Consider the following 27,816-nt stretch of genomic DNA (forward strand, 5'->3'; position numbering starts at 1 on the left):
TCGGTGTGAAGCTGTGATCGAGGCTGCTGCGGGGTGTGCGGTTTCTCACATTCTGTAGAGGACACACACAGACAAACACTCAAGAGTGTGTGTTGAGCAGACAGCTAAGGGATTCACTCGCTCACAGAAGATGGATCTCTTGAGGACTCGCTTGCGTTGGGTCTGTGTGCTGGTCATTGGACTTCTTGGACTGGTGGAGGAGAACTTGGGTGAGTGTCAACCTTCAGAACTTACTGACTGCAGTTGTGTGTGTGTCTGATGCAGGATCTGTAATGCAGCTGGTCTCTGCTCTACGGATCGCCGCACACATTCACATTCACTCAGATGTTGCTGTTGTGTAGCTCAGGGTATTCTGATTGACTTCTCAGTTAAGTTCCATCCAAGTGTCAAGGGGTTTCTTCTAAGATGTCTTTATCAATGGTTAACATACAGTTAGTATGAATGAATGTGGAATGTCGTTGGCAGACTGTGGTGTCTTGGTATGTTTGAGCATATTATTAAGATCAATTTTTTAGGACTTCATTGAAGACAGGTGAAATCACTGGGGTCTTTTACATTGACTTCATTGAAAGTATTTATTTATTTATTTGTTCTCCTTTTAGTCGCATTGGTATCTGGAGGCAAGCAAATATGCTTGATTTGGGAGAACAAATGTATAAGTTTATGAATCAGTCATTGACATCTATGATGGTTACAGCCCCGTCTAGACGGAATTCGTTCTTCTCTTTACTACCTTTACTTTCTACATTTTTTTTGGTCAATCTCTCAAAGCTTCAATCCTAACAAACTACTTTTCATGAAATGTTATTGCTTAAAGTGGGATTTAAATATACAGTTTATTTAGTAATAAAGGTGATTTAAATATTATATTATGAATAATACTATTTAATATATGAATAATGTTATCTATAATATAATAGTCAATAAAAATATAATATTTGTCTAAATCATTTTTATTTATTTATTATTTTTTTTTCTATTTGTATTCATAATATAATTCAATTAAAAAGAAGAATATATATATATTATATATATATTAAATTAAAGAAGAATATATATATTATTTACAATAATATATTATAGCAAAATATTTTCATTTTTTTATTAATTTGGTGATCAATTATAATTATTATTAGTAAAACATAAATGTGTATAGTTTAATGATATTTATCTGATGCAATGTAATTTATAAGAGTTAGTATGTACAGTATATGTGCTTTATGGTGTTTTGTATGTTGGACTTTTACACACCTCATGTTTGGTGCTAGTGATGGTGTAGCAAATGGTCAGCCAGGTGTTACTGTGTGTGTTTCTTGTTGGGTAGTGTGCTATCAGCCTCTCAGCTGCCTAACACTTGTTTTACACACAGTTGGAGGTCCGGCTTTGAAATCACTCAGTGTTTCATCTATACAACAGACTTTCTTTCTCACAAACTTGTTTGACTGTTTTCTTTTTCTAGCCATTTTTTCTTTGTTATTTTAAATAATCATATCGACGGAATCTAATTTTGTATTTGCTGTAATAAATGTTATTTTGCTGTCGGCCCTTTGTAGCATAAACCAAATATGGCCAGCTGCACAGAAGCGTCAAAAATGATTTGGAGACTGTCTGAATGCATTAGACACACTCAAGTGCTGCAGGATCTTTTCTTTTCACTAACTTCACTTTGCTCAGTGTCTTCTACTTTTTAGTGGATTTATTTTAGTAAATCTTTTGTTTTCAAACTATTTCAAACTTATATTTTAAAACAGGGATTGCTTAAAGTGTGATTGTGATATTTAATGATATATTGAATCATATTATTCAATAAATTATAACATGTAAATTATTTTAATAATACAAATGAATAAATATCATACATGTATAAAATTAGAATAAAAATATGAAATATTAATAATGCCATCAATAATATAATATAGTATTTAATAAAATAGATTTGTTTAAATTATATATATATATATATATATATATATATATATATATATAATTTCATAAAATATTATATAAATTATATTAATATTATTTAATTAAATATGTTTTATATTTTAATTATTAAATTATTAATGTTATATAATAATATTATATTATTATATTATGTTATGTAATAACATTTATCTAATGCAATGTAATTTGCCCGTTTTTAAGTGTGATTTAAGTATTCAAATTCTCCTTACGACCACTGTATTTCATTAAAATTATAATTTATTAAATCTATACAGTTAATTAAATATAAGCCAGTAAAGAAATTGATGTTCTTATCCTTTTTGTGTTAAATTTTGTATACATTCATGTTCACTTCTTGCTGTCTCTCGCCTCCTGAGCGATAAAGAGAGAGTGAAGTTTCCATCATCAGCCATTCCCATCATTGCCCATCCCATAATAACCTCCAGACACAGTCCAGACCGGTCTACTGACACCCAGACGCACAGTGAACTCATCTGCTGTCCACCGAGCGCAGCGGTGCCTGCGGTGCCTCTGTCAGAGTTTATTTACCGTGCACAGCATCTCAGCCTCTCCATCACTATCACGCCGACTCACACATGTCAACTCTGAGTGTCTTCAGAGTACAGAGGACTTCCTCTGACAATGTGTTTGGAATATATAAACTAGCAGGCCAGAAATATATAACATATGCGCGACTGATGTAAGACTACTGTATACAGTGTATATATATACTATAATAATGTATACCTTAATTATGATTGTCATCCATCAAAACTTTACTAGTGCGACACTGGTTTGCTTTATCCAGCCGAAGGATGTAGTTCGTGTGTAATATGCTCATGCAGCTGTCGGGTGTTTTGAGCCGCTCTTGTATTTCACACGAATGTCTTGAGCTGCTCCGAGACTCAGAATATCACAGATCATGTACAAGAGAGGTGGTGCAGTTATTTTATTATTAATTAAATTATCATTTAAGTTATCCCCGCCCAGCACAGTTGAGAACCACTGGTTTGGATGATGGTCATGCTCATCTTGGTCAAGCCGGTTACAAGTTTTACTGTCGTTACTATATCAGTCCGACAGCTAGATTAACACTTCACAACATGGGTTTATTTAGATTGATGATTTCTGATTTCAGTCAGTGTGAGAAACACAGAAAGTGAGAAAACAAAGAGCACTGTGCGATGTTCTTCTCAGTCACACCTCACTGACAGCACTGTCTGAAACACTCACTTCCTGTTTGACTCGGACAGAGGGCACGTCTCATATCCCATCTTTCACCAGTGCTCTCATCACCCTCTTTTCCTGGGAGGTTTTGAGGTTTAATCTCTGATGACTCTGATTAATAATGGCCGTTACAGGTTTGTCTTTTCACTGGCAGCGGCCACCTGTTGGATAAATGAAGTGATTTAGATTTCGTTTCATAGCGTAGTCCCTCTTAAACTGTAATGTTCTGCTTTAAGTTGCTCGTGGAGACTATATCACGGGCCGTCCAGCTGCAGTCGAGTCGATGGCTGGAGTCCAAAGAGATTTTGATGGACAGCCGGCAGATGTAGCTCCACGCTGGATTTCTGGAGTGTGGGAAAGACAGAGGTGTTGAAGAGAGGAATAAAAGAAAACTAAAGAGTATTTGAGACCATACAAGACCGAGAAGCTGAGATTTGTTTGCATGAAATTCTGTTAGTCACAAATTTTGATGGCAAGTGGGAGTACAGTAGCACAGCAGCGTGAGTCGATCTGCCATTGTTTTATCCAAAGTACGCAAGCACAGACGTGAATACTGCACATTAAAATCCAATAAAATCCAATGTTTTGATGCTTTGTAACTGACCCTTCACCAAGCTTCGCCCTTCATTGGTTAAAACAAGCTTTACGGGATTTTCCACACTAATGACCACAAGATTCCTGTGAAAGGTGGGATTTTTCATGAAGATGTGCTCATAAAGTTGCCAGAATTGATTGGATATTATTCTTACATGGGCTGGAATGAATTGTGACTTTGAAAAGCATTTTATCTGCTGTTTTTCTCTACCAAAATTGTTAAATCAGACCGTAAAGTGATTAAAAAATGAGACTGGGAATCAATAGAAGCTAATCCTTTCTGAGTTCCCTGTATGAGTAGCCTAGCATTATTGACTTTTATCATTTCTGTCAAATTATGTTTAAAACTATCCAAACTCAGAGATCCTCAGTAGATTTGCATTATAATGATGTTTTATGATTATTTAAAAACAAACCAGACTCTTGGGCATCATGCGTAAATTGCAATAGGGGCATATTGTGGCTTTTTCTGTAACTCTTTTATTAAGATATTTAGACTTTTGTGATTTTCCCAACTTCTTTGGTTTTCCTTCTTCAAAGGGTTAACACTATGTTGTTCAGAGAGTGAGGCATGAGTGTGTGAGCTCTCACCTACTGTAAAGTGAACTCATGAGCACAGAACGAGGCTTGAATGAGCCTCTGGTCCCCGTGTGATAACTCTCTTAATGGATTTGAATGCTGCTGCGTGCGTGTGTGTGTGTGTGTGTGTGTGTGTGTGTGCGTGTGTGAGTCAGTTCTGGAGTCTGAACTTTCTTGATTTATTAATGGCTTTTTAATGCTAGAGAACAGCGACACTGCAAACAGTAACACTCAGAAACAGCACTCTGTGTGTAGTCAGCCTGGAGCCGGCGCTGTAGTGCACTATTAATGGAGGTTAATGATGAGGAGCAACACATGTTCACATTCAAACCTCTGGGCGTTTCTTGTCTTATTGTACATTTTTTACTCTAAAATGTAAAAATCAATTCATTTTAAATATCTATCCCAGGAAACTCTTATTCAGGAATCACCAAAAACATTGATTGGTCCATCTTGATCATTGGAGAGAAAACAACAGGTAATCACAAGATAACAGTTGCATTTTGGTTTTGAGAAAATTAGGTAAAATATAAAAAATATTAATATATAAGACCATAAATAAATAATATATAAGTAACTATAAAATACAATTATTTATGATTATTATTTGGGGTCATCATGCCTGTAAAAAAATAAAATAAAAAAATAATACATATATAATTTAGGGTCATCATAACCTATAACCAGTTATTGGTCCATTCTTTAGCCTTATAGTATTTCAGAAATTTTGTAAGCCGAAAAGTACACCCTATGTTAACTTAATATTACAGTAATTTAACGGCAGATTTGCATATTCACAGTTCTCTGATGTTGACTAATGGTCACATGACTCCTTGCTTGTTTGTATCATCACAAAATGCTAATTATATTATTGCCCAGTTCTATTTTGCTAAAAGCAACTATGAGGCTTGAAGATATTAAGATATTATAAACATTATGGTCAGGATTTTATCTACAGCTGCTTTGAAATGTGCATTTTGCAACGCATATACATTAATTAGACCTAAATAAATATATAAATAAATATTATATTATGTATTAGATTTACTTACAATTTTATAATGCACTTTTATTATATTTTTTGATTAGCTTTTCATCATCTCACAAACCCCAGTTTAGGAAACTCTATTCTCTCTTTGTATTTCTATGGTTCACTGTAACCCAAGTGCATCATGGGAAGGAAGCAGCTGGATTTGGTATTTGGAGGTGTTGTGTGTCAGTCCATCCTAATGCCTTTATCTTCTGTTCTTTATAATCTGCCCTCTCTTTCATCTCTCTATCCTCAGTATTGACCGTGTCCGTGGACGCACCTGTTCCCGCCTCTCTCTTCTCGCCTGATCCGTAGGCTGAACGTTTCTGCACCACACCTGGACGGACAGCTGAGGGTTTATGGGCCTTCTTTTATTTCAGTTTGTGCTGAAAGGATTTTATGAAGTAATCATGAACAGATTTCACAGCAGAGAGTGAGAAGTGTGGGAGTTCAGCAGCACGGAAATGGCTTCTGTCTTGTTGAAATATTCACTGTTCAAATGGAAATTTTGGACAGACATAGTGAAAAGCAAAGCCAGGTTTTTTGTTTTTTTTTATAGCTACAAACTTTGGTTTATATCACAGCCATGACTAGTAACTGTTGCTATTAGTGGGAGGGATATTCTCATTTTAGAAAGCATTTCGTTGGACAAAACTAAAAAGTTGACTGGCCCAAGAGTGCAAGATTAGTTTTCAATACATTCCCATCCTTTAAGAGAAAAACTGTACTATATACAGACTGTACTGTATCTACTACATTAATTTGCTGCATTTTAAAAAAAATGTATTAGCATGACAATGACCTCAAAACTGACCAACATTGTCATAAAGCTTAATTTTTGATTTCTTGATGTCTTTAATTTGTCATAAAGAATGCATTTTTTTCTGCGTACAAATGAGCCATGTGTCATGAAATTGGATAACGTCAGTTTAAAGTTCAACTTTTGCATCAGTGCAGCATCAGTAGTGTGTCGATTTACATTTTTAAACAATGGATCAATCATAAACAGCAACAATGACATCGTTCTGCTACCGTATCAAAAGAAGGTGCTAATTTACATTCATTTCCAGTTAGCTCACTTATTTAAAAAAAAATAAAAATAAATAAACTCTCTGGACTCTTCAGCACCTATAGTAGACTTAAAAGAAATGTATGTTTGAAAATAATGTTTGTGCTTAATATTTTTACTATACATTAGCCTTTATAAAAAATTAACGTATTAATGGTTGAAAAGTTTGCACTCGCTCTGTTGTGAGTCTTGTCTAAAGGTGCAGACAAATGAGTGAAATTTCACAGTTGAAAATGTTAATTGTATGTCATCAGTAGTGTAGCAATGTATGAAGCACAGCTTACACAGGAATCACTTTCAAACCAAGCAGCTTTCTGTTGGTCATTGTGTTGAATCCACGTGCCCAACTTTTTGAAATTCCCAATTGAATGGATTCCTATTAAAATGACTGGATTTTGGCTGCAAAAATTTGCAGATCAACGGTAAATGTGACTGCAGCTTATATTTAACTTCATTTTAAATCAAGTAGAAAAAAGCCCATTCCTGCACCCAAAATCAAGCACATTTAAACCGACTGTAATCAGAAAACAGTGCTCCATGTTAACGCACTTCTCGTATTTATAATATAGTGCACCTCAAGTGCTTTATTGCTTAATTCTGTTGGAGTCTTTTTGAACACAAAAGCACATCCCACTCACTGTTTAACTGTTAGTGAAAGATACTTTAGTAAAGTTTGAGAAGAAAACTTTTTTGGGTTTCGCTGTTGGCCCAGAGTCATTCTTGTTTCTCTCATGTCATTGAAAGACTCTGGAAATGGAAGCTTGAGTTTTGCTTCGGCTGTTTATTTGAAAGTGCCGTGTTTATTTTATATTTCATTGAGTGTGGCGGCTGTGTTGTGTGTGTATCTGAGTGTACGGTCGCTGGAACGGTCAGGTGGTTGAGTTTCAAGATGACCTTGTAAATTACATCTGGTTATAAACATAAACACAAGGCCACGGTTTGCACACAAGCCATCTGCACAGTCTTTCACTGTGTGTTTGCTGTCTTAATATGGTGTCAGTGGGTGTTTATATGAAATGCTGTTAGCAGTGTCAGATAAAGACAGTCTCATCACCCTGCAGCAAACATATGTCATCTTAAGATGCTTCCAGGAAATTTAAATCAGGGTTATCACCCCAGCTAATTAACATAGAGCAGGCTGTTTTTACCGAGACTCGAAATCACTTGGAACTCCAGACGCTGCTTCATTCCAGATATGAGTGGAATTTTCTTTATTTACATAACAGACAGTTGCAGAACTCTCACTGACGAACCATGGCAACACACGGCTCTGAAACGCATTTCAGACGTCACCGACCAGAGACACGCTCTGCCTGTTATGATTGCAGATGCATGTTGCATGTATGTTTCAATTGCAGGAATATTTCAGGTTGCTTTTGCACACGTTTGGTGGCATGCTGTCAACTATCAAAGACAGCAGTTTGGATTCCTGCTTCGGTTTATATAGAACAGGAGAAGTTTATACCAATAAAACTGTCTAAAATTGGAGTGTGCGAAGTAATATACTGTCTTTCAAGTGTTTACTTTTCAGCGTCGACCCTGTTATTTTTGCTTGGTGTCTACACAAGGATATCCAGAAAGGATGTGGAAGTGAGAAATCAAAAGTAGTCACAACTGAAACGGATGTTTTAGACAACTTTACAGCTCATATAACTATTTTATCTGTTCAAATATTAAAATGTATTATTTTTTTATTGTTATTATAATTTTTTTTTTTACAAATTCATGTTGGTGCTTTTTCCAAAATAGGAGCATTCTCAGCTCAAAAGGACTTTTTTTAGACAACTATACAGCTCAAATAACTGTTTTATTTCAGTTACTTTAATTTAATTTAATTTTGGTGCTTTACCCAAAAAAGGTGCTTCCCATTTCCTCCCCTTTCATAACCAGAAGTTCATCTGCTTAGAAAAGCCGTTTTTCAGAAAGAGTTTCAAAGAGTTTTCAGATAAAATTAAAATTAAAATTTAAATTTAAATTTAAATTTAAATTTAAATTTAAATTTAAATTTAAATTTAAATTTTATTTTATTTTATTTTATTTTATTTTATTTTAAAAGCTCCTGAAGCTTAAAGAGTAGTGCCAGCTTATAATTGTAAACTTCATTTTAAACTTAAAAATCTTAACTTTTTACTGCGGAATTCCTTCAAATGCCAAAGCAAAAACAGTTGACATTATTGTCTTTGGCGATCCGCAGCATTCATGTGAGATATAGACATTAGGTTCCTTTAAATCTTCAGAACAGATTGGCACATATGGCTAAACTGTGAATGAGGAGCAGAAAGCAGCTTTATGGAGCAGTCGGGCTACTCTGACAGATTCACAGTGATTATTTGACTGTGTAAAGGAATGAAAAGTGTCTCTCTGTGTGAAAATCTCTTTCCTCGGGGGTTTTATTCAACCATCAGACTGACAGAGAGTGAAAAAGAGATTTTGATTGAGTTCAGACCCATTGAGACGGCCGGTCATGCTTGACAAAGCCCGGCAGATAAAGACACAGCTGAAGCTCTCTTTTGTCTGTTCTCTATCTATTATCCGCTCTTATCTTTTCTTCTGCTCATAGCAGTTTCACTTTCTTGCATCTGTTGTATTGATCTTTTTTCCTTTCGTTCGTGTAAACTCATTATCTCCAGACCCCCGCGGGTTTGATTGATGGCTCTGGGTTTTGATTGACAGGTGTGTCAGGCTTGACCGTGGCTTACTGAAGTGATTGGATTTTAGGGTTAAAGGTTGTACCTCTTTCCCAATTACACAGCGAGGTGCTCATGCAAGTGTGTGTGTGTGGAAACACATGAGCACCTCGCTGTGTAACTGGGGACACCCTGTTGACTACTATTGTTATTTAACTAAGCTAATTATAATTACTATAGACTGCATTAAAATACATTTAATCCTGACTTTATGCAGTTTTAGATGTGAAGCAAGACTGAAAATTTGACTACTTGTTTGAACTAATTTACTAAACATCCAGAAAAGTAGTCAAATAGTGTTTGCATTAGCGCTCTGACAGTCAGATGTGACGAATGATCGTGTATCTCTAGTGCCAGATTCATGAGGCTTGCATTGTTATGAACAGAGCCAAAAAAAGTATTTCTGTCAGTCATTGGGATCGGTGCAGTTTTACAATCTAACATGGTTATTTACTTATGCTATGTGGCGTAAGCTCTTGTTTTAGCACCCTGTATAGATATCTACAGAGGCTTTTGGATTCCCATTGTTTTTTTTTTTTTGACATAATTGATTTTTTTTTAGGTTTTGCATTTAAATATATATCTAGACTTTCTAAGAGATTACCTTTTGTCAAGGTTTAGATATTTTTGGTTAGATAAGTATCAGGTTTTACATAATGATTACAGTCAAACATTAAAATCTTGTTAAAAAGGGAACACATAGAAAGCATTTTTGTTATCAGTATTTGAAAATGTTAAAATCTACCAAAATAAGGAATGGAAAGTGATAATACAAAACACAAACCATTTATTTTTTTATTTTTTTACCAGTTTCTTACCACAAATCTTACCAGTTTATTTCTGTGTATATATGTGTCATCTCATTCTGATGAAGCTAAGATTTTTTTTTTTTTTTGGTCAAAAATGACCGAAGAGGGCCAGAGTCTTAAACACATTTTGAAATCTTTTTTTTTTTTTTATGAAGAATTGTATCGGTTACAAATTAACATATATTTTTTTTTATACCTATAGCATCACATTTCTAAAACTTCACCTATAGAAATTACATTAGTTAAAATTACTTAACTGCATTAATTAATATGAACTAACAGTGATCAAAACTACGGAATAATCTATGATCATTTTAATTTGAACATTTAATAATACATTTTAACAATCAAATATTTTTTACATTCCCTTAATTTAGTTCAGCTCAGTTTGCTTTGCTTTGACCAAAATAAGAGATTTTAAAAGTCCACCCTTAGGAATTACATTAGTTAAAATAATAATAATTACTAATAATCTTTATATATTATTGTATCAATTTCAAAATTAAGTAATGCTTTTTACATAGCAAAAGTTAACATTTATTTTATTTCATTTTAATTTAGCTAATGCATAAACTAATCTTAACAACTGAGACCTTATTATAAAGTGTTACTAAATACAGAAGTTTATAGTACAAATAATTGTGAAAAGGGTGTGAAATCAATAAATATTCCAGCAAAGACCAAATAAAATAAAAGCTGGTTCTGCAAGCATGATGTTGAGTGTATAAGTTGTGCGTGACTGTAAGATGAACGCTCTAGGGTTAACGGTTATAAATGAGCTGTTCTGTTTATATGTTAAGTCTCACAGCGCTGACTGTGTTTACGACTGTTTTCACAGGGCTTTCTTAACTATGCATGAGAGGGCCAAATCCGTCTGCGTTTATGTGTGTGTGCGCATATGTGTAATAAATGGTTCATGCAGGCATGGGATGAGATATAGAGCAGTGCATCACACTCATGGTGTGTGTGGGAAAGCGTGAGTGTTTATGTTGCATCCCCTCTGAATGAGTCTTACTATATACACTCACATGTCCGTGGAAGTGTGTCTGTACTTTGTACAATTAAAGTTGACCCTAAATGATGTGTGTTAGATGTGCTAGGATGCTTTCAGACACACACAGACTAGCCTCCATTCTTTATCCAGACTCGAGCGCTGTGTTCAGCTCTGTAATATAAGCAGTGCATTAGTGAGTTTAGACTAGTGATAGTGTTTGTAACAGAGTGAAAGACAAGAATAGTCTGCTGAGAGAGAGAGAGAGAGAGAGAGAGAGAGAGAGAGTCAGCTGAAGTTGACTTTAAGTTACTAAATATAACATAATGTACCGTCAGCCAGGTGGTCATTATCATAAAAATAAAACCAGAAGGGTGAACAGGACTCCAACATGGAGTATAGTTTTGAGTTTACATTGGATATAAAATGTTTAATGTTTTATATTTGACTTTTCCAGTATTATATAATATAATATTACATTATATTATATTATGTTATTACTTTAAATAAAGATATATGATAATAGGTTTATAAAAAAATATATTAAATAGAGATATTATTATTTATTTATTTAGATAATATAACATGAATGTAATATATATGTCTTCTGTATGCAAAGTAGTATGTGATTTAGATTTAATTTATATATATATATATATATATATATATATATATATATATATGTGTGTGTGTGTGTGTGTGTGTGTGTGTGTGTATATATATATATATGTATATTTATTTTTTTCAATGTCCAATAAAACACTAACATCATAATGTAAAAACTATATTATAAATATATTCTACAATTATGTTATATTATAAAAGAAGACATTAATTTTTAAGTTTTTATTGTATTTTTGCATGCTTTACCAGTATCTGTTTAAATGGGTTTCCACTAAACATACATGAAACACACTTTGCAGATAATTTTTCAACTATGTTATGAATATTAATTGAATTGTTTATATTGTATTTACTTTAATTTATTATTTTTATTTACTGGTTATTAGTTCATGTACATATATGTGTAATACTGTTTTTTAATACAGTTTTTTTTTTTTGCTGTATATAAACATGATTATCAGCGTTAAAAGAATATCTGACCACTGAATGCCGAAAACGACTAATCAGAATGAAGTGTTCCAGAGAGCCATGAAATAAGCATCTTTATTTTATGTCCTGGTGTCAACATTATATACAGCATTCCTCCGCACCCCTCTCTGTTTTTAACAGCTCACAGATGTGGGGTTATTTTGACTGAAGGGTGCACGGCCCGCTTCTATAAGTACCTTTGTGACTGTCTGAATCTGTGTGTGTGTGTGTGTGTGTGTGTGTGTGTGTTTGTGTTCGGTCACATGCACAAGCTCTTGTGGGAGAGGAAAACCCACACATATCAACTTTACAGCCCTGTATCGTAACTCTGTGTTTCTTAATTTTCATCCAGACTGACTTAGTATGCACTAATTATTGCAGCAGTAACCCCAGGTTAAGTGTGTCACTCATGGGCACAAAAGCACAGTTGTGCTCCTCAGCAACGTTAGTATGGTTTATAACCATATTTTTTACATTTTATATTCAAGTTGTCTTGCCAGTGTAGAAAAAAGGCAGTAAAATAAGTTGAAGTAAATAAACATGAATGAACATCTCATGCCTCATGCAATCGCTCAATCAGTATTTCATCCGTGGAAAGACGGTGATAAAATATCTTGTGAATCAAATGCCACGTAGCATTTAATTTAAGCCTTTCTCAGGAAGTGATCAGTGTCCACGGCTCTTTAGTGCACTCCAGAAATGAAGTCTAGAGATAAGCATTCTGCAAAATATTAAACTATGTACTCACTATATTTAACTTCACCTGTTAGTGATGTCTTAATTATTTAATGTTGAAATAAATCTGTTATTAAATGAGTTATGATAGGCACTGTGTAATGGAAAACATTTCAACAATAAATAGAATTTTTATAATTTGGATGTTCATTTAAATCTGCATTATGTGTCTCTGTAACTGTAATCTTAAAGAACTCACTATAGTTTAGAGCAGAATTATAACTGAATTGATTTAAAGAAAGAGCAATTGTGACTGTGGTGTAATAGTCATTTGTATATTTGTAAACTTTTTTTTTTATTTAAAAACTATTACTTTTAGCAATCTATCCTTGATGCTTCCTGCTCACAAGTTCATCCGTTCAGATCGAGTGTTTGAGAAGCCCTTCTTCAAACAAACTTCTCCAAAAACCTCCAAAACAAGTGACAGACTGTCCAAACTTCATTTCCATCTTTCTGCTTAATTTATAAAATGTCTCGGGGTGTTTTTTCTCCGCAAATATTTGAAGATGAAAGAGTGAGAGTGATGTGCTATTTGCAGCCATATTTCCCCAGGTGCCATACATTTCATACTTCAAAGATGTGAGTCTTGATCCCGAGAGTCTGGGAATCTGGAGTAATTATTCAGTTCGGTCCCTCGCCGTTATTTTTGCTCTGTGAACAAGAAGGGATGAAATAAAGCACACTTTAGAGTTGTATAAATGTTGTGTGAGTTTCTCTCCAGGATGATAACTGACCCATTTCCTCTTTCTCTTCCTCGCCAGCTAATGTTCTGGACACCATGCTGCTGAGGAATTCTGGGAAGGTGGCAGAACGTCGGGAGACAGGAAGTGATGCGCCGGCTCTACCTCAGCGCTCCCTGTGGTGCTACTGTTACCATCACTGTCCGGAGGACTCTGCTAATAACACATGCAGGTAGCAGGACACATCCCGCCTCACTAACCTACACTTGCACACACACTTTCCATGGCTTTCCATGTGTGTTGTGTGTTCAGGACGGACGGTTACTGCTTCTCCATGGTGGAGGAAGAGGGTGGAGCGGCTGTGGTGACGTCAGGCTGTCTGGGTCTGGTCGGATCAGAGTTTCAGTGCCGAGTGAGTCACAAACTGCTCTGATTTCCAAAATAAACCACTTAAGCGTTAGTGCATCAGTCCTCAAGCACAGACGAAACAAAAACCCTACTGAATTAAACACCCTGTCCTGTTGAAATCTCTATTCTTCAGCAAGGAATCCACAGAATATGAAGCAGGACAAATGTGATCAGCATTAACGGTGATAATAAATCTTTCTTGAGCATCAAAGCATCATATTTTCATGATTTCTGAAGGATCATGTGACACTGAAGACTGGAGTAATTATGCTGAAAATTCAGCTGCGCATCACAGGAATAAATTACATTTTAAAGTATATTCAAATAGAAATCATACATTTTCAATTGTAATACTATTTTACATTTTTACAGTTTTTTCTGTATTATTTGATCAAATAAATCTAGTATTGATGAGCAGAGGAGAATTATTTACCTCAACCTCAAACTCAAAAAAGTATAGCTAATAACCATAAAAGTAGTTTATAGTCAATAATGTGAGTGAACTATTGCCTTACATTCCCCTGTATCATAACATAAAACAACTTAAAAATCAAAATCAATCATATTTACTTTAATAATACTTGCCCCTGTTCTTATTGTGAAAAAAATGTTTGTTAAAAAAAGTTCTTCTTCTGCCAAAGCCATGTGGACAATGAAGAATGATATTAATGAATAAATCATAGCTTATTTTTCCCCATTTTGAGTCCCTCCCTTACACTACATGTTGTGATGCTGAACATTTACATAACAAATAGTGAACAAGCAATGAAAATCTCCTTTGAAATATCACACTACAGAAGTTAAACGAGTTGCTTGTAGTGTTTCAGTGTCATTGTGTCTGTGACTAACCACCTGTTAATATAGTGTGTGTGTGTGTGTGTGTGTGTGTGTGTGTTCAGGACACGGGGAACTCTAAACAGCGGCGAGCGCTCGAGTGCTGCACAGATCAGGACTACTGTAACAGAGACCTACATCCAACACTGCCTCCCCTACAAACACCCAGTGAGTGCACACACAACACACAACACACAACACACACAGGGCTGTCGCTATTCGATGAATCCAATTCCACTACTTAATTAAAAAAAATCCTTGATCGAATTTTGCCCATGTCGAGTAATCGGCAAAATACTGCAAGTGACTCATTTCACGGACGAGAATCCATGAAAATCATTTCCAATCATCGGTTTAAGATATGCACTTTAATCATTTGCATGCGTGTACTGTAGGTTACGTTCGTGTATCTCAGAGCGCCTCGATTCACAGTAAATGCTGCTCCACACAAACTGTTAACATGTGTGGAGCATCTTTGGGTTTATTATAACGCTCATCTGGGAACGCAACGTGTGCTATTTCATCAGATTTCTAAGCTAAATCATTGATAAACCCTGCCCTGTGACTTTTATTAATAGAATGGCTTAGATACTGGATCACTGCATTATATTCCTCAGCAACAAGGAGATAAAATCTATGTTTAAGTAACTAAACTCACTGAGAGATGCACAGACTGTCATCTCTCTCTCTCTAGCTCTCTCTCAAACAAACAATAGATAATTATAAAATAGATTAGATAATATAATAGATATAATAGATAATAGATAAAAACCTCTTAGAATACCTTAACAACCACATAGCAACATTCTTTCAACCACTCAAAACACCTTAGCAACTAAACTGAAATGCATTGGCAACAACCCTGTTAAAAAAAATTCTTAATTGAAAAAAGCTTAAATAAAAATGTCTATAAAATATGAATATATAATAAAATCTAAAATGTATGTAAAATACAGAAATGAACTGCACAAAAATTACAAACTGGAAAAAAAGTAAGACTGAAATTAAAATAAACGAAGCCAAAAAAAAAAAACATAATAATAATAATAATAATAATAAAGAGTAATAAAAAATACTAAAATTAAAATAAATAAATGAATCTAGAAATAAAATCTAACTCTAAATATTAAATATACTATAAATATGCTAATTAAATATAACATAATAGTATATTAGTATAATAATAATCTAGCCTGGATAACTATAGACTAACTCAAAAATATACTGAAGTGAATAATAATAATAATAATAATAATAATAATAATAATAATAATAATAATAATAATAAAACATTATTTGACTTCTTAAGTATTTTCCATTGGGCAACATTCCTTAAAAAAAATGTGTTATTTGTTTCCAAAAGTATATGTAGGTCTGAAACTCTCACACAGCTGTAAGGTTTATTGTGACTGTCAGGATACAACTCCTCTCAATCAACACAGCAGAATAGAAGCTTCTCTGTCCGTCACACACACACACACACACACACACACACACACACACCCTCACACCCTCACACCTGTGCTGTAGCTCTGATTTCAGCATCACACACACACACACACACACACACACACACACACACACACACACACACACACACACAGCTCCTGGAGGAAGTGTTCATAGAGCAAAGTCAGTGTGATGATGTAAGAGTTGTGTGTTTACCTCTTTGACATATATACTAATGTGTGTGTGTGTGTGTGTGTGTGTGTGTGCAGGTTACGTGATGGGAGACATTCATCACATCGCTCTGCTCATCTCAGTGACCGTCTGTAGCTTCATCCTCACCTTCATCATCATCTTCTGTTACTTCAGGTGTGTAAGTGACCAAACAGACACAAACACAGACTTCAGTTTCTTAAATAAAGCTAATTAAAGGGGTACTTCACCCCAAAATTAAGATCCGTCACCATTTACTTTCCCTCAAGCTGTTCCACACTTGTATGAGCTTCTTTCACTTACACCGCACTTAAATTAAAACTTTACAGTAAAGGGGTTTGTTTGTATATCATTTTATTCTTAAAACCATGGTGAATTATTTTCCCCCTTGGCAGTTAATAATATTTTCTGATTTATGGAGTGATGGAAATATGTATACAAAATAAGTCTATATCTAACAAAGCAACAAAACCTGGCTTTATCCAATGTTCAGTTCTCTGTTCTGGAAGGGTTTATTTCATTAGATAATGTCTCATTAGGCAAACATAACATTTCAGAACAAATGTAGTTCATAAATGATTGCAGTTCTTGATGTAGGGAAGCATGGTGTGGTCAGGTACTTTTGAACCTTTTCATTTGGGAAGTACTTGCCTTAAAGTGACAATGAACTTTTGGTCACCGTGAACTACAGCGTCTGGCTATATGAGACCAGATTAACTCTTATTCTAAACTTGAATGGATCACATTATTAAAAAGATATTTGTCTCCTCATGTATTTTTATCATTGTGACCACGATATAAATCCCCAGGCTGTGTTTGTGTGGACTTTGGTCATGTTAGTCTGGCGGTGTTTCAGGTATAAGCGTCACGAGTTAGTCCCGCGCTACAGCCTCGGCCTGCATCCAGAAGAGACGTTCATTCCTCCGGGAGAATCCCTGCGGGATCTCATAGAGCAGTCCCAGAGCTCCGGCTCGGGGTCAGGACTCCCCCTGCTGGTGAGAGTCACACACTGCACACAGATCACACCGAATCCACATCTTCAGAAAACATGCATGGAATCATGGAACTTACTGTGGAATGTTATGGAACTTTGGATGAACAGATCAAAAGTAGAATGTTACAATTAATCAAATCACAACATGAACTAGTATCTGTGATTATTAAACTGCAAAAAGACTAAGAATGGTTCATATGAAGTCAGTGTCTCAGCGAATGAGAAGTGCAATTAATACACACAGAAAAATCTTTATTACAACCAGCCAAATTAAAAGTTCCGTCTAATTTGAGGAAACTCTGAAAGAAAAGCATTGCAATTGTACAGTATAATGTACTGTATTTCAAAGATGTATTAGTAGCATTAATAATAATAATGATGAAATTTAAAAATCTCACAAAATATCAAAATGTTTAATCTCTGTTTTCATTTAAAAAGTCAAACGTTTTTGTGCAAAAAATAATAAGAATTTGCAAAAGTTGCAGATTTTTGAGTGTTTAGTTGACACGCAGTTGCAAATTCACTTATTGTTAGTAGAATGTCTAAGGTGCACTATGGAAATGCTTTTAAAAGTCATATACACTCATTTGATTAACACAGAATTCAGAAAATGAAAAGACAACACGGAATCCAATTTTTTATTATTATTTAAAATGAATTAAAATAAATAAAATTACATTAAAAATATAAGACATAATATATATATATATATATATATATATATATATATATATATATATATATATATATATATATATATATTATATATATATAAAGATTAAGATAACATTTTCTTAACCATTAAAACAAAATCCAGAAAATTACAACGTAAAATGTATCTAATTTTAATAAGTTATTAAATTGTTGAACTATCCATAAAACAACAAACAAACAAAAAAAAATGAATACATTAAAAACAAATTTACAATGGAAAACACTGAATTCGGGAAAGAAAAAAAATATGAAAAATAAAACAGATTTCATATTGCACCATTCCTCCTGTTTTATTAATAAATGTCACTGCTCTTACAGTGTGTGATCAATCACTTCATGTATAGTGTGTGTGTGTGTGTGTGTGTAGGTGCAGCGCACTATAGCCAAGCAGATCCAGATGGTGACACAGATCGGGAAGGGCCGTTATGGAGAGGTGTGGATGGGGAGATGGAGGGGAGAGAAAGTAGCTGTGAAAGTCTTTTTCACCACAGAGGAGGCCAGCTGGTTCAGAGAGACAGAGATATATCAGACTGTCCTCATGAGACACGAGAATATACTGGGTGAGACTTTCTCTCTCAAACTTCCTTACGCTACTATTACAATATTAATGTAGCAGATATACAGAATATTAATAGGAAAGGTAGTGCTTGCAAAGCTAAAGCAACACATAACATTGAAAGTTATTCCACTACCCTCTTGAAAAAGTAGGAAGGTGCACTAATAAAATATTTAATATCACTGAAGCTATTATGAGGGCAGTATGTGTATAATTAGGGTGAAAAAATAACTAATTTTTATATTTTTATTGAAGTTTGATGCCAAATGAGTCAATGCTTCATAATAATAGATGTTTAAATATCTCCACTGCACTATATATATTCTAATGTAATGTAACAAAAGTCTTTCAATAAATATAGCGTATTGTCATTTTTACTATGTACTTTACTATACTTTACTAAGTATATAACAGGGATTTTCTCAGACCTTTTTTTTTAGTTGAACCTCTTTGACATAAAATATTTACTCGGAGTAGATTTTTCCAGTAATTTAACAGGAATTTGCATATTCACAGTTCTCTGATGTCCGTTAATGTTCATATGACACACAGGTAAACAGATAAATTGTTTAATTTTTATTTTATAGTATTTATATATATATATATATATATATATATATATATATAATATATATATATATATATATATATATATATATATATATATATATATATATATAATTTATTTTTTATGATTTAATTTAATTATTAGCTTTTCATCATGTCAAGAAATCCCTTCTCTTTAATTTAGTTTTAATTAAAAAGTTTAGTTAAAAAAATTAATTTAAAAGTTCACGGTACTCATACATTTTGTTTTTTAAACTTTGTTCTACGTGTGTGGGTGTGTATATATAATTATTTAAAATGTATGTGTATATATATATGCTCACAGAATAAATTATGATATTCTAATGATATGATATTCATAATTTTCAAAAAAATGTATCTTCATATTAATTATTAGTTTAATGTGCTCATATTAATTAAGTCTATATGATTTGTTACTAAGTAAAAAAATAAAAACTTATTATAAATTGTGCAAAACCTAAACTAAAACCTCAGCATGTCCATGTTATTTGTCAACTACTCAATTAACTAAATATTTTAGACATGGGGACTTCTGGGAAAGTGTTTTTAAGTGATCACTCAAATTAAAGTGAATTTACTTCATTAAAACGAACCATCCAAAATAAATCATTTCACTTTCATTAATCGCTGCTGGAGGACATTCACTCGGATGTAAACACAAAGTAATGCAACAGGCAGAAGTACTGCATCTTCTCATGCTCTTCCACTGATTTAGGAAAAATAGCAATGCTGTTTTCACAACAGTGGAGCTGCTGACACACAACTGAGAAATGGAGTTTCATTAGCAGCCTATCTACTGTTATTGAATTTCTCCCACTGGTGAACATGCAGTCAGTAATTACAGGAAAATGAACCGTGTTTATTAGTAGTCATTTCAAATTAATTAGCTGATATCAGATTAATTATTACAGCCTTGCTCTGAGTATATTAAGCCTCATGCACTAATTGAACTCTCTCCTGTGTTCTCCAGGGTTCATAGCGGCTGATATTAAAGGCACGGGCTCCTGGACTCAGCTCTACCTCATCACTGACTACCACGAGAACGGCTCTCTGTACGACTATCTCAAATGCACCACGCTGGACAGCCGGGCCATGCTGAGACTGGCGTACTCGTCCGTCTCCGGCCTCTGCCACCTTCACACCGAGATCTTCGGCACGCAGGGCAAACCAGCCATCGCCCACAGAGACCTGAAGAGCAAGAACATCCTGGTGAAGAGGAACGGAGCCTGCTGCATCGCTGACCTCGGCCTGGCCGTCAAGTTCATCAGGTCAGAGTTCAGCTGCTACGGTTTTACTTGTCTTTGAGTTTAACCTGAGAATGATTGGAGGCAGCAGTATTACCAAAAACCTTTCAAAATGTTCCTGCTTGGCATTTTACATCTTTCTTTCTTTCTTTCTTTCTTTCTTTCTTTCTTTCTTTCTTTCTTCTTTCTTTCTTTCTTTCTTTCTTTCTTTCTTTCTTTCTCTTTCTTTCTTTCTTTTAGTAGCTAGTGTAAGCAAAAATTAATGCTAATATTTAGTACACAATCTTAGCTGATTGTCACTATTTTCAATTTGTCTGTATGTATATATATATATATATAATATAAATTTATTAATTTCATTTTGTATATATCTAATTTTTTTTATATTGTGTTATTTTATTTTATTTGTTACTATTTAGTGTAAATTTTGTGAATTTTGTCTCTGTAATTAAGGTCCTCAGAGATTTTTGTTATTAATTATTAGTTACATACTTCTGATTATTAAATACTGTTAAATTCAATTAAATACTGTTCTATAATTAAAACATTACCCATTGTTATTTTTTAACTAAAATTATTTTTTATTTTGTTACATTGAGTATGTTATCTATATTAATATTTTCTGTATATTTAATTTTATTGCAGCTTAAACTAAAAAAAAAAAAAAAGTTGCCGTTAACTAAAATAAAAGTATACTAAAATTACTAAATCTGAAATAAAAATGAATTAAAGCTTTATAGAATTTTTAATAAAAAAATATATACAAATTATTGGTGACAAAATAACAAAAACAAAACTGCAAAAATGTTACATGAAAACTGAAAATAAAAAAAATAAAAGCAAATTCAAAATAATAGTACAATTGTATATAATGTTTTGTAAATTTCCTACCGTAAATATATCAAACCTAAGTATTGATAAGTAATATGCATTGCTAAGAATTAATTTGGACAACTTTAAAGGCGATTTTCTCATTATTAAATTTTTTTTGCACCCTCAGATTCCGGATTTTCTTAACAAACCATACATCAATAGAAAGTTTATTTATTCATCTTTCAGATGATGCATAAATCTGAATTTGGAGAACTGACCCTTCAGACTGGTTTTGTGGTCCAGGGTCATATATGCTGAAGAACTGAGTCTTACTAATGAATCACGGCTGTGTCTCATCAAACAGCGACACTAATGAAGTGGACATCCCGCTGAACACCCGCGTGGGCACCAAACGCTTCATGGCTCCTGAGGTTCTGGACGAGACTCTGAACAGGAACCATTTCCAGTCGTACATCATGGCCGACATGTACAGCTTCGGCCTCATACTGTGGGAGATCGGCCGCCGGTGTGTGTCTGGAGGTACACAATATCAGCCTTGTCTTTATGGATGTGGATGATCACACTGATAATTTAATTTTGGGAAATTGTTTAAAACGTTTATATTTGCAGTCTAATATTTATAGCCACTGATATTCAGATTTCATTTAACTTGTTAATATGTGGTGGAGCACTGATGATTTATGTCTTTTTCTATATTTACTATGTATTTAATATTTCTATTTGAAGACTAAATATGTATTTAATATTTATTATACCACATGTACATTTTTATATATTTGTTACATTAACATTAATATTTATTTAATATTAACTAAACTATGTATCATTATGAAGTTAGTTATAAATGACAAATATTACAATATATTTATTTAATATTAACTAAACTATGTATCATTATGAAGTTAGTTATAAATTATAAATATTACAATATATTTGTATAGTTATATTTAAAGAAAAGTAGTCTCAATATTGATAATCTTTATATTTATTACGGTATATTAAATTTATTTTTTATGTAACATTTATTATGATACCTTAAATTGTTTAATTCTTAATTTTAAAGTTAATTTATCATTTATAACTATATTTTGTAATAAATTAGAAATAAATAATAGTGACATTTTCTACATTTTTTGTCAGGTGTTTTGTCGTTGTCCTTTGCTCTCCATTCATCTGTTTGTATCAATGTTATTTCAGTATAAGTATTTTTTTTATATAGTTTGAATGTAGCTTTTATTTTTCTATTGACATTTTTCGTTTTAATTTTAGTTAATGTTTTTAATTATGTCTATATTGCTTATATTAGATTTTATTTCAGTTATTCCATTATTATCTTAGTAGTACATCAGTATAAACAAATAAGAAAGGGTTTTGGATTTAGTTTAATGAACAGTAATAACCCTGGAGTAATGAATGTGTTGTATAATAGGTGATGTCTCATTGGTGTGTGTGTGTGTGTGCATTGATTGATATACGGATGTGTGTCTGCAGGTATCGTAGAGGACTATCAGCTGCCGTATCATGATCACGTTCCTAATGACCCGTCATATGAAGACATGCGAGAGGTGGTGTGTATTAAGAGAATACGGCCGTCGTTCCCCAACCGCTGGAGCAGTGACGAGGTAAACACACATCTGCTCTCCGTTTACACACAGACACTACACTTCAACCTTTTTGCTTTAGTCGTAATTATAGATTAAAAAAAGTCATTACTTCATCACATCATATTTATCTTTTTAATAACCTTTTACACATTTTACAACAAAATATTTAGCTGATAAAACTAGGGTTATTATAGATAACTAGAACCAAAACCATAAAAACATTTGACTTGAAATATAAATGCTAACTCAAAAAACTAACAAACGTTTTGTTTCAGTTTAGTGTAATTTTAGTATCACATTATCGTTTTTATTAATAATTTGAATTTGTTTAAAAAATATATATATTTTCTTTTTTAATTTTAAAGTTTTTCTTTTCTTTTTCTTTTTTTTACTTAAATATGTTTTTTATTCATTGTCTTTCAGTCAATGATTAATATATTTTAAGTTGAGTTCAAGCAGTTTCACGTTTTATATTATTTTATTGTTTTACACTTTATTGTTTATTTTAGTCTAATATAATAACCCTATTTCAGCTAGTTCCCAAGGCAACATTTCCCCTTATTCGTTAAATATATATTTATAATTTATATCAAATAAGTAAACCTAAAAACTTAAATGAAAATGTATAAAAACTAGACATATTAAAAAATGGTTAAAAACTCAAATGAAAAATGATAATATAAAAGTAATTCAAAATATGAATAACAACTATAATAGTATCTCGATGATACTAAAGTAACACTGGCGAGAACATTTAGAAATCTGAAAATGTTCAAGGAAACATTTATTTGCTGATTGATGATGAAAATGTTAAACTGTAACAGATCAAACTTTCAAATGTAACATTTGCAAAGCGGTTTAGTTTACTGGTGTGTATGTTAACATAATACATTGAAAAAAAAGAAAATGATTTAATGATGTACCTCAGTTTCACAGCAACATTTGAGTTACAGCAACATTTTTTAGTTTTAGTTTCTTAGTCATAATTTGTTACATTATTTCCAGCAAATGGGAATCTTTAATTTTTGAGTTGAACATGAAATCAAAATGACCCTGTTTATTATCTTAATTCATGTTCCTTACGGTATGAAACCCATTTCTCCCAAATACTGTAGGAGTAAAAAAAATAAAATAAAATAATTATGATTATAATATTTAAGTAAATCATGTTTTTGACAAAGTCAATGTTAAATGTCATTATTATACCAAAAGATTCTAGATTATGGCAAGATAGAATTATGAGAAATGTATAATTGACTAAATTTAAAAAATGACGTCATTATAAAAAAAGTTAAAATGGGAAATTTAAATTAAACCGCCATAACAGCCATAATAATAAAATCACACGTCAAAATTGACAAAAAGTTACCGTGACAAAAAGTCAAAATTATCACATCAAAATCATAAAAAAAAAAAAAAAATCAAATTTTTGACCAACTGAAATTGACAAAAAGTCTGAGGAAAAAGTAAAATATTGAAAATAAAAGTAAATTTACAAAAAAATTAATCGACAGTGTTGTAATTAAAAAGTTTTATTATAAATCAAGAGATAAATTGTAATTATGACCATTTAAAATTGGCAAAATCAAAATTATGCGATACTAATTACTGTAATTATGAGAAAAAGTCAAATATATGAGATACTAAGTAATAATATGACAAGTCAACATTTTCACAAGTAAAAGGTTTATGAAACTAATTGTGACAAAAGTCAAATTTATGAGATAGCAAGTCTATTATGAAAAAAACTCAAAATTATGAGATGCAAGTCATTATGACAAAAAGTCAAAATTATGTTCATGTAAATTCAACATTGTTATTTTTAAGTGGCCAATAAAATAATTTCCATGGTTCACTGACATAACACATTGCTGAATTATAAAGTAAGATAAGTGTTAGCTTGCAATCGCATATACTGTATTAATAATGTTATAACTCCAGCCCATGTTAGAAAAGTATGTTAATGGTAAGCAAAGAAATCAAGTTTAGAAGAGAAACGAATCACAAAATATTTAGTTTTTTTTCTCATCATATTTTGGACAATTTGAATGATGTTTTGTTTGAACCACCTGTCATTTCTTCGTCTGGTTGTTGAAGTAAGCTTTGTTTTATGGTGTTTGTGTTGTGTTGTCAGTGTTTGAGGCAGATGGGGAAGCTCATGACGGAGTGCTGGGCTCAGAATCCGGCTTCTCGTCTCACAGCCCTGCGCGTTAAAAGACACTGGCCAAGATGTCAGAGTCCCAGGACATTAAAGTCTGAAGAAAGACTAACCCTGAACTCACCGACTGATCTCGTGCTGTCCGAACACGTGACTGTATGAGGATCGGTGAACACTGGCCAGTGGGACGGAGCAGGACCTCAGCGACTCTCTCTGTTCAGCTCATACATGACAGTGCTTTTGGATCACGTCAGATTTTGGTGTGTCATGATAGCTACGGTTTCCCACGTTTTCTGGTGGGCTGTGCCTTATTTATTGTGTAAATAGATGAAAATGGAACGACGCACCGGTGTACTTGAATAAATGTTCTAATAACACTGAATGTTCTGCGCCTCTTTTTCCTTTTTTTAATATAAAATTGATGATTACTGTAATGCAAAACTTTTTTTTTGAATGAGTTTTTTGTTTGTTTTTTTAAAAAACCTTCACATTTGAGAATAAACAATATATTTTACTTTGTTCAGAATAGTTACATTGTATCAATTATATAACTACATACAGTAAACAGGTGCATTGTGCGAATGCTTATTCTGATCTGATCTATGATACTATTCAAAATTATGAGGTCATTTAAGTAAAATACTTTTTTTAATGAAAAGCCCAGAATAACCCACCAATTAAACACTAATTTTCTTATTTGATTAAGACAGAAAGCAGAATCCAAAATATGTCTATTATATTAGTAAAATATTTAGTATATATATAATATATATATATGTGTGTGCGATGTGCGTGTGCAAATATTTCTAGTCTATTGTTTTAAACTACTCAATTATAAATTAGAATATAATATTAAGTATACAGTTCAGTTAAAATAATAGGCACTTATAACTACTATTTATTTGTTATAATTTTTATCATTTTCAAGAGCCCTATATAAGCTTATCAAAGCATCAATGTGAAAGTAAAAGGCAGAAGCTTCAGATGAGCTCTTAACCTTTCTCTTTCTTTTCCAGAAATAAAGCAGTGTTTTCTACAGTCACATTGGCTGGACAACGATACTTGAACATTACCCATTTACTTCAATTTCACTTCCTGGATAGCTCAGGTCAAACAAACAGCATGCCTCTTCTTAAAGCAATTTAAGAAAAATGCATGAGATAAATTGCCAAAATTTAACCCAGTGTTCTTTTGCGCGCTTGATAACACAATACTCTACCAATTGAGCTACAGGAAACATTATAATAATAATAGGTCAAATAATAAAACAACAACATAAACCCACTGTCAGCATTGATTAAAATATATTTTATTTAAAAAAAAATCCTTTACATACATTTTATACAGAAACTGGCTGCAGACCATAGCGTTTTTAGTGAAGCTTTAAATTCTCTCTGTACAACATCGTTGTCCTGTAATAGAAGCAAACATTGCATAGTTGGCACAGCATTAAACCCAGACAAGAAACCACTCAATTGCCACTGCTGCTCGTCAGCCTCACAGAAGGGCTTTCTCTTGGTCCCGTTTTTGCTTGTTTAATGTGGCTTTTTATTTTGTCCGCACAGATCCTCTCCTCTTTTGGAATTGTGGGAAACGGCAGTTGGGTGGAGGCTGTTTGGTGTTGGTGTGGTGGGCCAGCGGCCCTGCAGGCAGTGGAAACTGCGAGACAGATCACATATAATGAGCCCTGTGGCTTCACATTTACCAGCCAGCATCTACCTGGGATGGATTTATGCCAAAAACCATTCTGCCATAGAAGTACGCCAGTCTCACGTTTGCACCAGAACATCATTAACTGTTAAACTGTCTGCTCTGGCTTTAAACACATTTAAGAATTTTCTGAGGGTAACCTTTACGGTCTCATTTAAGGACTTCTGTTACATTATTTCCAAGCCAATGGGAATTAAAAATGTTGAGTTGAAATGAAATCAAAATGACCCTGTTTATTTTCTTAATGCATGTTCATTATTGTATGAAACCCATTTTTGCCACATACAAAAGTAAATCAGGATTTTGACAAAAACAAAAAAAAAAAAAAAAAAAAAGTAAAATGTTATTATTATACCAAAAAAAAAAGAAAAAAAAATCTAAATTATGGCAAGTCAGAATTATGAAGTGGTCATAATTGACTAAATGTTAAAAATTGACGTCATTATAACAAAAGTAAATATGGCAAATTTAAATTAAACGGCCCATAATGATAAAATTACAATTCAAAATTGACAAAAAAGTGAAAAATAAATTTTGAGATAAGCCATCATGACAAAAAGTAAAAATATCACAACAAAATCATTCCGGAAAAAAAAAAGAAAATCTAATTATAACTAACTGAACTTGACAAAAAATCTGAGATAAAGTTACAATTGAAAATAAAAGTAAATTAACAAAAAAAATTAAATAGTTTTTTACAGTGTTAGAAAAGTTTACAATATGTCTTAATTATAAATCTTGTTATAAATTGAAATTATAGCCATTTAAAGTTGACAAAGTCAAAATTATGCGAATACTAAGTAATTATATGACAAGTCAACATTTTCACAAGTAAATGATTTATGAAACTAATTATGACAAAAGTCTATAATGAAAAAAAAAATCTAAATTATGAGACAGAATTCATTATGATAAAAATTCAAAATTATGAGATACTAAGTCATAATGTGACAAAAGTCAACATTTTCACAAGTCAAAATCATTATGACAGGTGAAATAATGACCAATTGAACTTGACAAAAGTCTGAGAAAAACTTTAAACTGTAAAATTAAAAAGTAAATTATGACAAAAAAAA

At 32.7% G+C, this 27,816-nt stretch overlaps 1 pseudogene; it reads left to right on the forward strand.

Moving 5' to 3' along the window:
• LOC113073081 (bone morphogenetic protein receptor type-1B-like) lies at positions 1 to 25,271 on the forward strand (annotated as a pseudogene).
• The last annotated feature ends 2,545 nt before the right edge of the window (positions 25,272 to 27,816 follow it).

Source organism: Carassius auratus, chromosome 5 (assembly GCF_003368295.1).
Source record: "Carassius auratus strain Wakin chromosome 5, ASM336829v1, whole genome shotgun sequence".
Classification (NCBI taxonomy): Eukaryota; Metazoa; Chordata; class Actinopteri; order Cypriniformes; family Cyprinidae; genus Carassius; species Carassius auratus.